Source organism: Periplaneta americana, chromosome 13 (assembly GCF_040183065.1).
Source record: "Periplaneta americana isolate PAMFEO1 chromosome 13, P.americana_PAMFEO1_priV1, whole genome shotgun sequence".
Classification (NCBI taxonomy): domain Eukaryota; kingdom Metazoa; phylum Arthropoda; class Insecta; order Blattodea; family Blattidae; genus Periplaneta; species Periplaneta americana.
The window spans coordinates 46,626,546-46,638,847 of record NC_091129.1 but is presented as its reverse complement, the minus strand read 5'-3'; the positions used below and the strand labels follow the sequence as shown (position 1 = coordinate 46,638,847).

The window sequence follows — 12,302 nt, the reverse complement described above, 5'->3', positions numbered from 1 at the left end:
AAAAAAACAGTTAAAATAACAGTGACCAATAAAAAAATGAGAAAAGGGACAAAACTGTGCAAACGTAAAGTGATTCAGATAAGAAAAAGAAATACCCAACATCACTCAATGTAAATACGATTTTCGTGAAAATAAGTAGGCTACAAAACGATAAATATTGTATCATCAAGACGCGTTCTGACCAGAAGAGGGAAAGAGAAAGTGAAATATGTAATTATGCCATATGTTTATTCAAGACTGTTTCCCATATGTGAGGAAAAGAAACGTAATCTCCTGAGACTATGCGAAAAATTATATCTAATTCGTTTCAGAAAGTCCTCTGCAAAACACACAATGACTGAGTCAGCTGCAGCAGACTCATAAGAGTAATAAGAAGAAAATTAGAATTAGATCTGTCGTCTTTTGTCTTATAACATTTCCTTATTCTGGAACTTAATAATTTAGCTTATGTAACAAACCTAAATTTCAATGATATTTTCATATTTTTCAGGAGTACCGGTACCCATATAAGTAATCTTGACGATTAATTAACTAGCTGTTTTTCATTTACTTTTAATTGATTTAATAACGACGCTTTATCAACTGCAATGGTTATCTAGCGTCCCAGCAAAATAAGGTAATAATTCCATCGAAATAAGTCCAAGATCCAGTGCCGAAACTTATCCAGCATTTACTTTTAATAGGTTGAGGAAAAGCGCCGGAAAAGTCTCAACCAGGATTTGAACCTTTCTGACAGTGCTATTACCTGGATGTACTCCTACCTTACTGGCTGCCAGCAGCGTGTCATATCTAATAACCTATTCTCATTCTGGCGTACTGTAGACACGAGAGTTCCTCAGGGTTCAGCATTAGTCTTCTTGATCTTCTCTATTGATATAAATGGAATATCTAAATAATTTAAGCACTTCAGATATCAAATATATGCAGACGACGTTCAATTGTATATTTCAGCCCGTCCTGATGCACTAAATGACAGCATTAATATAATTATTGAAGACCTTGATTCCATCTCTTCCTGGTCTCAACAACTTGGACTTGACCTAAACGCATGTATATCACAGGCTATTCTGTTCGTGAGCCGTAGATTAATTCCTGATATCAACGACCTGAATATTCCACTTGTGAAACTGAATAAAACAATCATCCTGTTTAGTTCTACCATAAAAAAATCTCGGAGTGCATTTCGAATCTAATCTCAATTGGAATATACATATTAACTACACATGTAAGCAAGCATTCTCTATTCTCCATTCACTAAAGAGATTGTATCATTATCCATCTAAATTAAAACAGACGCTGGTACAGACACTCATTCTACCTCACTTCTATTATTGCGACGTTTTGTTCAGTGATCTCAGGATTCATTCCGCTCAGAAACTACAGCGTGTTCATAACGCATGCGTCCGCTTTATTTGTAATATTCGTTATTATGATCATATCTCACCTTCTTTCTAGATGTTATCATGGCTTAAGTTACGTGAGAAGAGAAATCTGCACTCGCTTTCTCTCTTATATCGAATTATGCGCACTTCATCCCTCTCTTATTTATTCGCCCGTTTTCATACTCTCTCTCGCTATGATAATATTAACACTCGACCACAACGCCATAACACGCTAGAAATTCCACTTCACACATCATCTCTGTATTCCTCATCTTTCACTGTTGCTACCTCTCGTCACTGGAAGTCAAGAGCTGTCGAACATTGAAATCTTTCAAATCCAAGTTAGAAAATTATCTTATGACGAATTGCCAAACTAACTTACTATTATGACAAGTTTTGTATTGCATGTTTCCTCGTATTCACATTTTTTTCATGTTCTAGTGTTATTAAGTTAGTTTATCTTTTTGTTTTCATATTTCCCGATAATGGTATATCTATAATGTGATAACTTGAGCTATATAATAATCACAATTTTCCTTACTGTGGGTACCTAAAAATATTGTATTCATTGTATGCTTTCTACTTCACTATTTTATTATTATTATTATTATTATTATTATTATTATTATTATTATTATTATTATTATTGCTATTATTATCATTATTATTATCTATAATTGTCTTATTTTTTATACTTTGTATGTCTCATTTATTTTGAGCTGCTGTTCACATTTTGTTATGCTTTTTCCTTTCTTTCTGTATGTTATATTAGTTATATTAGTTAGTAGTGAAGCGAGGTGAGTCAGTGAAGTTATGGTTTTACAGTGCAGTGAACAGTTCCGATCAGTGATAATTTATAGCGTCAATGAAATGTGTCCTATAGTGTCAGTGAAATGTGTTACAGAGTGTCAGTGAAATGTGTGCTAAAGTGTCAGTGAAATGCGTCATAGTGCCACTACAGTGAGTGAGATGAGAGTAAAGTGAAAGACTATTGAAACTCAGGTAGGGCCTATACATAATTATGTAGGTTGTATTTTAAAATTAGGTATTTTATTTATGTTTTATTATTATTGTGTTAAATTGTATTGTGTATGAAATAGTATATGTATTGTAAAATTGTATTGTGTACTGTAAATTTTATTGTGTATTGTTTATATTGTGTATACCACTGCCACCGGGTGCTTGCCCACTTGCAGTGTAAATAAATACATACATATATTATGTCTGATTTCTACTTACTTGTTGTTTACATTATATTATTATTATCTTATTCAGTTTCGTGTGTAAAATTGAAGTGTACTTTGTAAATTTATATTGTTTTTTGTAACGCACTTTTACTCCTGGTTGAGTGTTACAGAAGGCCGTAGGGCCTTAAATCTGCCAGGTTAAATAAAACATTATTATTATTATTATTATTATTATTATTATTACATTAGCCAACAAAATTTTACTTTTTTGGGTAACTGGAATGAAAACAGCTAATCTTTGTGTTTTCGGGTGTGCTGATAACGAAAATGATGGTGAAAATGCAAGATTTGCTCTCGTTTTGAAGTTATGATAACTATACGTTATTGTCTATATAAGCTTATTGCATGTATTTAACTTGGTGTTATCCTTCGGGGGAAGATCACTGAAGGCGCAACCGCTTTGCCTGGCGTTTGTAGTTTTCTGCTGATGATTTCCTGATTAGTGTCCAGCAGGAATCGGCTAACATTGATGCACTCCACTTTCCCTGGTATCTCATTTCCACGTCCGAAATTTGCTGGTGGAAGCGTTCCTCGTGCTCGTTGCTTACAGCACCACAGTTGTCAGGGAAGTAGTCAAGTGGGAATGTAAGAAATGTATCTTTAAGGACATGCTGTACTCCAGTCTACTGTAGCAGTGCAGAAGATTTGCCACAAGATCCTTATAGTTTTCTGCCCTCTTATTTCCTAGAAAGTTTGTTGACACTTGAACAAATTTATCCCAAGCTAACTTTTCATCAACTGTCAGGATGGTGTTGAAATGCTCATCTTTGTACAATTTGCGTATCTGGGGACCCACGAAAATCACCTCTTTTATTTTCGGCTCACTAAGACGTGGAAATTTCTCGAGAAAATAGAGAAATCCTTCCCTTCCCCAGTTTTGTCCATGGCCTTAACGAAGTTCTTCATTAGGCCCAATTTTATATGAAGAGTAGGGAGAATTATGTTCTTGGAATCAACCAGTTGCTCGTGCATAACATTGTGAGATTCTGGTTCAAGTAATTGACACTTAGGCCAATCTTTCTTTTTATAATGAAGTACTTTGGCGCGGCTATCCCAGAGGCACAGGAAGCAACAGAATTTGGTTTAGCCGTGTTGTAGCCCAAGTAATATGGCTATGACTTTCAAATCCCCGGAAATCTGCCATTTAAACTTGTCATAGTTCAATCATAATAGCAATTGTTTCATGTTAACATAAGTTTCATTTATGTAAGGTGCATACCCAATTGGAATTGATGGTCACACGTTGCCATTATACAGCAGCACACACTTGAGACTTACTTTGGAGGGGTCGATGAACAACCTCCATTCATCACTTTTATAGTCAATGGCCATAGCTGCCATTAGTCCCTGTACATCACTACAAAATACAAGGTTCTTTTCACATTCGAAAAATGGAAGGAATGGCATATGGCGGTTACGGAACGCAGTCACATTTACCGTCTTATCAAGACAACTCCACTGTTCTAGTCTGGACGCCAACAGTTCAGCTTTACGTATCGGCAATTCAAGATCTCGCACTAGGTCATTAAGTTCACATTGTGTTATTTTGTGAATCTCTGTACACTCATCGTTACACACAAAATCAGCTTCTTTCGAAGAACCTGTTGTGAAGGTGATGGTGCAGCACTAGTTTCACTGCCGCCCTAAACACTATCATCACAATCAAGTGGAACAGGAACAGGCAGTCCGTCTCCGTGAGGGACCGGTCACATGACCTACGGTATGTTAGGATATATCAAGGAAGACATTTTCTTCTTGGAAATACCATGTGTTAATGGAGTTGTCATACAAAACTAACACTCATTCACATGGCTTAATGGTTCACGCCAGATGATGGGTATAGCAAAGCCCATGGAAGATCTTTTACGATTCAACCACGAATGAAAACTCGAGACACAAATATACAACATACATGAGGAGCCCAGGGCTTGTTCTTGTCCCTGATTTCACAGCCAAAGTACAATCTGTACGCCTTCCTAATATATGGCGTTTTTGGTCCCCTTTACGATTTCAATGTTACCTGTCCGCAAATGTAGCAAAAATTATCAGCACTGTTCACGCATTTGCGAGGCATATTGAATCACAGGATTTAGACCGATCACACCCACTAGCACACGACCAGAACACATTTTGTAACAGACTGAAACAACGCTTAATGAAACATGCTCCGCTCCTCCCTTCCTCTTCCCTTTCCCTTTGTTGCTACGAGCCCGGGCTAAAAGTAACGACAAAATATACAAAGCTATTATTTCCTGAAACTTCATCACTCTGTCTACCTTCAGCGGGACTTCGAAGCCTAAATGGGAAGGAATTGACAATGAATACTAATAAAATATAATTATAATTAAATATAATTAATGCACCCCCCTTTAACTTGGAAACAACAGCTAATTCGAGTTTTTGATTGTAGCTTTCGTTATCAGCGTGGTCAATATAGTACACAGACTTTTATTTCATCGCAGTTATATTTTCACTGTTGACTAGATTATTGCGGTGACTGTTGAAGTCCGACAGGTGACTAAGTGACATTAGTGAATTCGATGCTAACAGGTGGATCGTCCTGTTTCAGCACCTGATACAACCAGGTAACGTCTAATAAGAGTACTACCCCTAAGACTTCACCCCCAAACCTATTTTTACTATTACAGATGATAGAGGAAATAAAAGTGGAGATGGAAAGTGTTGGTGGATTGATAGAGGGAAACGGGAGTTCCCTGAGGAAAACCCTCTGCAACGACTGATTTTTCCAGCACAAATTCCATCACGACCTGGCCGAGGATCGAACCCAGGCCACCTGGATGGAAGCCCAACGCATTAACACTGTATCCACAGATGTGCAATCGCGGAAGATATGGGAATTAATACTGGCTTAAATATTGGCCAAGAATATTACTTTCTCGCATTGACGTAACGCAATTAGATTCTTCTTTGCCATTTTAGTTCAAAGGAAGGTAATTTTCAATACGTTTGACTTTTTATAAAACGATCAGTAAAGCTCAAAGCCAGATATTACATGACGTAAACAATTTACCAGAACCTATATTCAGTCATGGGCCATTCTATGTCGCATTATCTCGATCAAAGTCTCAAAAGACTTGGAAGTTGAAATAGAACCAAAGGGCAGGAAAACAGCACATTTCATATTAGCCTATGCAAAGGAAGGCTCCGGAACAGCACGGGTTCACTAGTACTTATTTTAAAATGATCACTTATCTATAGCAGTTATAAAAACCCCGTAGTGCTGCAAAAATGTTTAGCAATGTAATTTGATTTTGAAGTACTGCAGGTGAAAAAAATATAATGCGGTAATTAATAAACAAAAATCACTATACGCAGACGGAGAGACTTAACATGCTGGGATCCCAATTATCAATAATGATGGAAATATTTGAGGAGTGTCATAGTAAAGTCAGTAATATCCATTTTGTAATTTTTTTCCTTTTTTGTTGCAGAGTGTTCTCAATAAGCATATCTTTCCGTAAGACGAACCGTTTGCAGTAGAACCAGCAGGATCCTATCTAAAGAGCTAACTAAAAATTAGTGTCCTCTGCAAATACAACAATCTCCTCCTTACAATTTACAGCAATGACAACAATATCCAGTTCAGCGAATATTTTTATTGGGTTATTTTACGACGCTGTATCAACTTCTAAGTTATTTAGCGTCTGAATGAAATGAACGTGATAATGCCGGTGAAGTGAGTCCGGGGTACAGCACCGAAAGTTACCCAGCATTTGCTCGTTTTGGATTGAGGGAAAACCCCGGAAAAAACCTCAACCAGGTAACTTGTTCTGACCGGGATTCGAATCCGGGCCACCTGGTTTCGCGGCCAGACGCGCTGACCGTTACTCCACTGACGTGGACTTCAGCGAATAGGAAGCCAGATTGATATCATGTGACATTATTAGTACATTGCTGAGTCTATTTCTTCTTTGTTTATTTAAATAATTAATAATTATGGAACAAACTCCAATTGAAGTGTCAGCAACGAATTCCAGGAATAAGGTATCAAATCTCTATAAATGGAAACGTTCATTGGGAAAAGAATTAAGACAGATTATTAAGATTTCTTCTACCACGCTGGGTGTTTTAGGTTATAAGATGTCTCAATTTGTTAACTCTCTAGTTTTTCAAAAGCATAAATTTACTTTAGTACTTTCCAAAAAACAACTGTAATCAATCTACCATCACATTTGCCAATGATGTATTTTATTTGAAAAGTCTTCTTGGCATGATATTTATTTTCAGAAATACTTGAGTTCATTGTATAATAATTGAGTTTCTGTGAGATAATTGCTATCTTGGCTATTTGGATTGAATTTAATACTGTATTATTATGTTTATTGAAAAATAATATACACATAATTTTGTTGTCTTATATTTTTTCTCAAATCTGTTCTCTTGAACAATGTTTGCTGTGGGATTAATAGATTTTTGTGAATGTTAATTTCTTTAATTAAATTAAATACATATGTGAATACAATATTTGAATTTATTAAATTTCTATTTGTAACTACTGTAAAGTCAGGGAGTTCTTACTGTATATTAAAAACAAAACCAGGAAACTCCAAAATCTACCACAGAAAAGTCAACAATCTTCAACTGTTTGTTGCAAAGAAAGGAAACTCCAATTCATATATCTAAATATCAACATAACCATGTATTCTAGAAAAGTATTATCTTAGATTTAAATTCAAGAGACTTTAATTTGTTGCAAACTTGTTGTAACCATATAACGATTGTAATATACCGAAATAGTTTTTTTTTTTTTTTTTTTTTTTTTTTTTTTTTTTTTTTTTTTTTTTTTTTTTTTTCCTCGAAAATTGCTTTCATGGAGATTGCTGACTATGCTATGACACCCCTTATTTATTTTTGTGAAAAATCTCTAAATTTGCTTTTTCGTATCTCAGTACTGCCTCTTTGTATTTCATGTTATGATAAATAATATCTTTGCTGAGAGAAATGTGAGTGATTTAAGTTATTGTAAACATCCATCTGGATTATGTATTTTATTCCGGGACAGGTAATTGCAACATGTATCAACAAAATAAATTCACTACTATGTGCGGAAAATTTAATATCGTTCTGAAAATAATTAAATGTCCGAGGTTCAATCAAAGCCAAGTAACATGCCACGGTTTTCTCTCCTACTATTGGCAGATTCATTTTGACGTCTAATAACTTATTCATTTACTCCTCAGCAAACTGATTACTTACATTTTCAAATATTGAGAGCTATATTTTGCTTTAACCCACGACGATACTTTCCTTCCAGATCAACTATTTTGATTCCAATTAAAAGTCTTACTTAAATAATTACTTTTGAAGTTCTGGTAACCAATTTCCTCTTTTAATCCATTACCATTTGTTAACTTCGAATTTTTTCATTCTCATTAAAGTCACCAATTAATTTTAATTACAAAAATGGGAAGTATTACGTTCTTGAATCTATATATATTACATATAAATTTTATTCGATTCATTAGAATTTTGTTGGAATTAATCAGCCATATTCAATCGGTGATTCGCCGGTGTGTCACGAGAAAATGTAAATAGTAAAGGTATTTGTATTATATTGGGAAAACAAGAGCGAAAAGAGTACTATAAAAGCGATTCCAGAAGAGTCAACATCCAGCGAATACGGCACAATCATTATTCAATAAACACATTTTCTACAAAACTCTCAAAATTATCACAAAGAACTTGCTAATTTCTTACATAACAACCCTGTACTATGATAATAGGGGAAAATAAATATATTGTAAGTTCACAGGGCTAACGGCTTCGAAGCTGGGTACCTGGTTCTAATGAAGTGCACTGGTAGCAGTTTAAACATGGGAGCATGAGATAGTTACTCTGCCTTCCATAAAAATTCACTTAAATTAAATCTGCAAGGTAAAAAAAAATCAATCCACATATAAAATAATGTTGCAAATTGAAGATGTCGAAAATGAGCTATTGATAGCGGAGAAAATATCCTGGCATATATTTAAATCTATATCCATAAATTATTTTGGAAATCTGGAGATTTTGAAGTTATTGTAAGTGAAATATTACACTGCTTTCACGTTAAGGGGTGCAATATGTTCCTCAAGCTACATTTTCTAGTCACCTGGATTTATTTCTCAGAAAACTTAGTGCTATCACAGAAAATGGTTCACGAAGTAATATTTATTTTGAAAAAGCGCTTCACTGGAAGATGGAATGAAAGTATGTTTGGTGAAAATTGCTGGTCAATATCAGAGATATCTCAGGCTATCTAAAAGCAAGGCTATCTAAAAGCACAAATCATGAAGAAAGTCATTTTAATTTTTGGATCTAGAAATTATTTTACATTTTTTACTTTGTCAGTGAAAGAAACTGACGTAAGCAAAAAACTATTTGTGGAATGGAAGTGGTACGTGATACAAATTTTCGGATTGTAAGAATGAATTCAAAACATCTTAGTCAGTTAAAATCATATACTTTCATCCAAACGACAGAAAAAAAGTTTAAAATTTTTGCATAGCATATTGTCAAATATAAAGATTTTGTTACTAACAATTTTAAGTTTTCTAAGTAATTTCTTTCAAAAGGAATTTTTTAGAATTACACTGTTATTGCACCTAGTTTTCTCGCTTTGCATTTGTTTACTTATTTTACTTCCCTCAATAGGGAGCTGACTTTGCAAACAAAGTAACCTATACAAAGAAACCATACAAAATGCAAAAAGATTAATAATAGAGATTATTCAGCCATCACGTCTATATAATCTGTTGGGATGTGTACAAATGATTCCGTAGAATGTAAATGGATTACACCGTTCTGCATTTCAGAACTTATTTTCTGTTGTTTTCAATCTGATAGGCGATTCTAAACGGATTTTTTGTGCAGAATTCGAAAATAATCTCCATTTTTCCCCATCACGTCAGGTTTTCAAACAATTCATGAATAACTAGAAATGAAATTATTGCTTTGTGAAACGTCATAAAAATTATTTTCAACAAGAATTTTGTGAGAAAAACTAGGCCACAATTTGCTATTTGTCACTAATTAATCATTAATTAATATTAATTAATAATTATAAGCACTTTCATAACCTTACCTCAATATTGCACTTCAAATTTTATCCTCCTTGACCTCCTCGCATGTTGTTCAGAGCAGTTCCTTTTTAACATCCAGCAATAGTCTGAAATGTTTCCATTATGAAGCAAAACACCTTTAAGACTTTTCTGAGAAGAATCTATGAAGAACCTCCACACTTTGGAATTATAGTTTATGTTATTAAATTTTAAAACGGCAAGAATGTCTTGGAAATACACTAAATTTTCTTCTTCACCCAAAAAAAGGGATAAGTTCCTTCTCACGATGCCTGTACCATGAAAAATATGCACCTTCAGCCAATACTTCCTTTTCTTTTAACCTAGAACCTAATAGTTCTGCTGACTCTTTAGGCAAATTTAAATCCCTCACTAAATCATTAAGCTCACTTTGATTAAAACATCTATCATCACCAGTATTGTCTGGTTCGTAAGTATGATCCACTGGAGATTCAGTTCCAGTGCTTCTGGATCCAGATGGCAGTGTATCTGATTCAGGGGGTAGCGTAACGGGAATATCAGGACCATGAGGTATGGGCCGAATGGCAGAGGGAATGTTAGGATATAGAATATCTTTCTTGTTTTTAGCAGTATATCCAGCTACCTTAACTGTACAAAAATAACAATTGTCTCCATGGTTTGTAGGTTCCCTCCAAATCATAGGGATGCCAAAGGGCAGTGACTTCCTTTTTCCAACTCCTCAACTCTTCAACACAACTAAGACATGCTTTATGGGGGCACCAAGATTTGTCCTGGTCTCCTAACTTAATGCCAAAATATTGAAAGTAAATATTCTTTACAAAAGCTGTTATAGTCTGTCTCTGTTTTACTAACTTATATGACCCACATTTATAGCAAAACAAATTTGGATCATTTATATAACCACGTTTCGACATTTTTTATGAAACAACACTATTATGTTGTACTCTCGCATAAAAATGAGAACTCACACACTTCACTTTTACACGACAACCAACAACACAAAACTGAACCTCTAATTTTAAAACAACTTTTAAAAGGGGATTGGTTTATTATCTCAGTAAGGAAATTTGTAGCCTCATAAGCTGGATTGCACTTCCATAAATAAATAGATAAATAAAAAAAATATATATATATATATATATATATATATATATATATATACAGTAGCGTGCAAATTAATCCGAACACGACATATTTTTACATTTTCTGTCATTGTTGGCCTCACAGCTGCTCATACAGCTTTAATTGACATCTGTAGTACGTGTAATTCCATTGTTGAAGGTCTGTCATTATTTTTTTATAACATGTGACATTTTCCCTGTCGTTTTGTACTTACAAGCATTTTAGTTCTGTTGAAGACTTAATACTGCAATCCTGTGTACATTCTGTCGTCTTCACAAATGGATACAACTCCACGAAAACGGTCTAAAATTATAACATTAGCAGAGCATTCTTCTATGACACAGAGGCAAATTGCTGCAGAATGTTACATCGCTTTGGCTACTGTTAATTCGATCATAAAACGATACAGGGAGACTGGATCCATCACACCCAAGAAAAAAGGAAACTGTGGCCGGAAAAGGAAGACTTCACCTGCAGATGTTCGTTTAATTGTCAGGAAAAGTAAATTAAATCCTAGACTTAACTGCTGTAGACTTAACCCGCGAGTTAATGGCTACCACTGGGGCGAATATTCACGTCACAACAGTGCGGCGTAGGCTTTTGGAAGCTGGACGAAGGGCTCGTAAGCCCATTAAGAAGCAACTGATAACCCCTGTTATGTGCAAAAAACGCTTAATGTGGGCAAAATTACATACATCAACACTCGACAGTGAATGACTGGAAGAATGTACTTTTTTCCGATGAGTCTCATTTCGAGGTCCACGGCCACCGTGTTTCTTACGTACGGAAAGGATCCGAAGAAGTAACAGCAGCTCATCTCCAACAAGCACCCAAATACCCCCCCCCCTAAAATAATGTTTTGAGGTTGTTTTACACATGAAGGGCATGGAGCATTAATACCTATCAAGGGAATGATGAATTCTGACAAATATATTCACTTATTGGAAACCAGAATCGTACCCCAGCTGTAAAAATCATTTCCGGATGGCAGAGGTGTGTTCCAACAAGACCTGGCACCATGCCATACGTCTCAAAAACTACAGAATTCTTCAACAAGAAGAATATTGAGGTGCTCCCCTGGCCAGGCAACTCACCCGACATCAAGCCCATTGAGAACTTGTGGTCAATTTGCAAAAGAAGAATGCAAAAAATGGATTGTTCCACAAAGGAGAAGATGATTTCTGCCCTCATTGGTGTATGGTTTCGCGATGAAGAAATGAAGAATATTTGTGGGAAATTAGTGGAATCCATGCCAAATCGTCTCAGAGCTGTTATTAGGAACAAGGGAGGCCACATAGATTACTGAGGTATGTCTTAGATCCTTTTTTTTATCCCGTTTGAGTGTTTTTGCATAAGTAATTACATTGTTCTGATTAATTTGCACGCTACTGTACACACACACACACACACACACACACACACATATATAGGGACCCTATGTCATTTCTCTAATTCATTGTTAGTTTTAATAGCAATCTCTAAGAGTAAAT

The 12,302-nt window shown here is 35.1% G+C and overlaps 1 long non-coding RNA gene across 1 annotated transcript in view; it reads right to left on the bottom strand.

Moving 5' to 3' along the window:
- The window catches only part of LOC138711852 (uncharacterized), a 40,617-nt gene that overhangs the window by 27,694 nt on the left and 621 nt on the right, over positions 1-12,302 (bottom strand). The window lies entirely within an intron of this gene.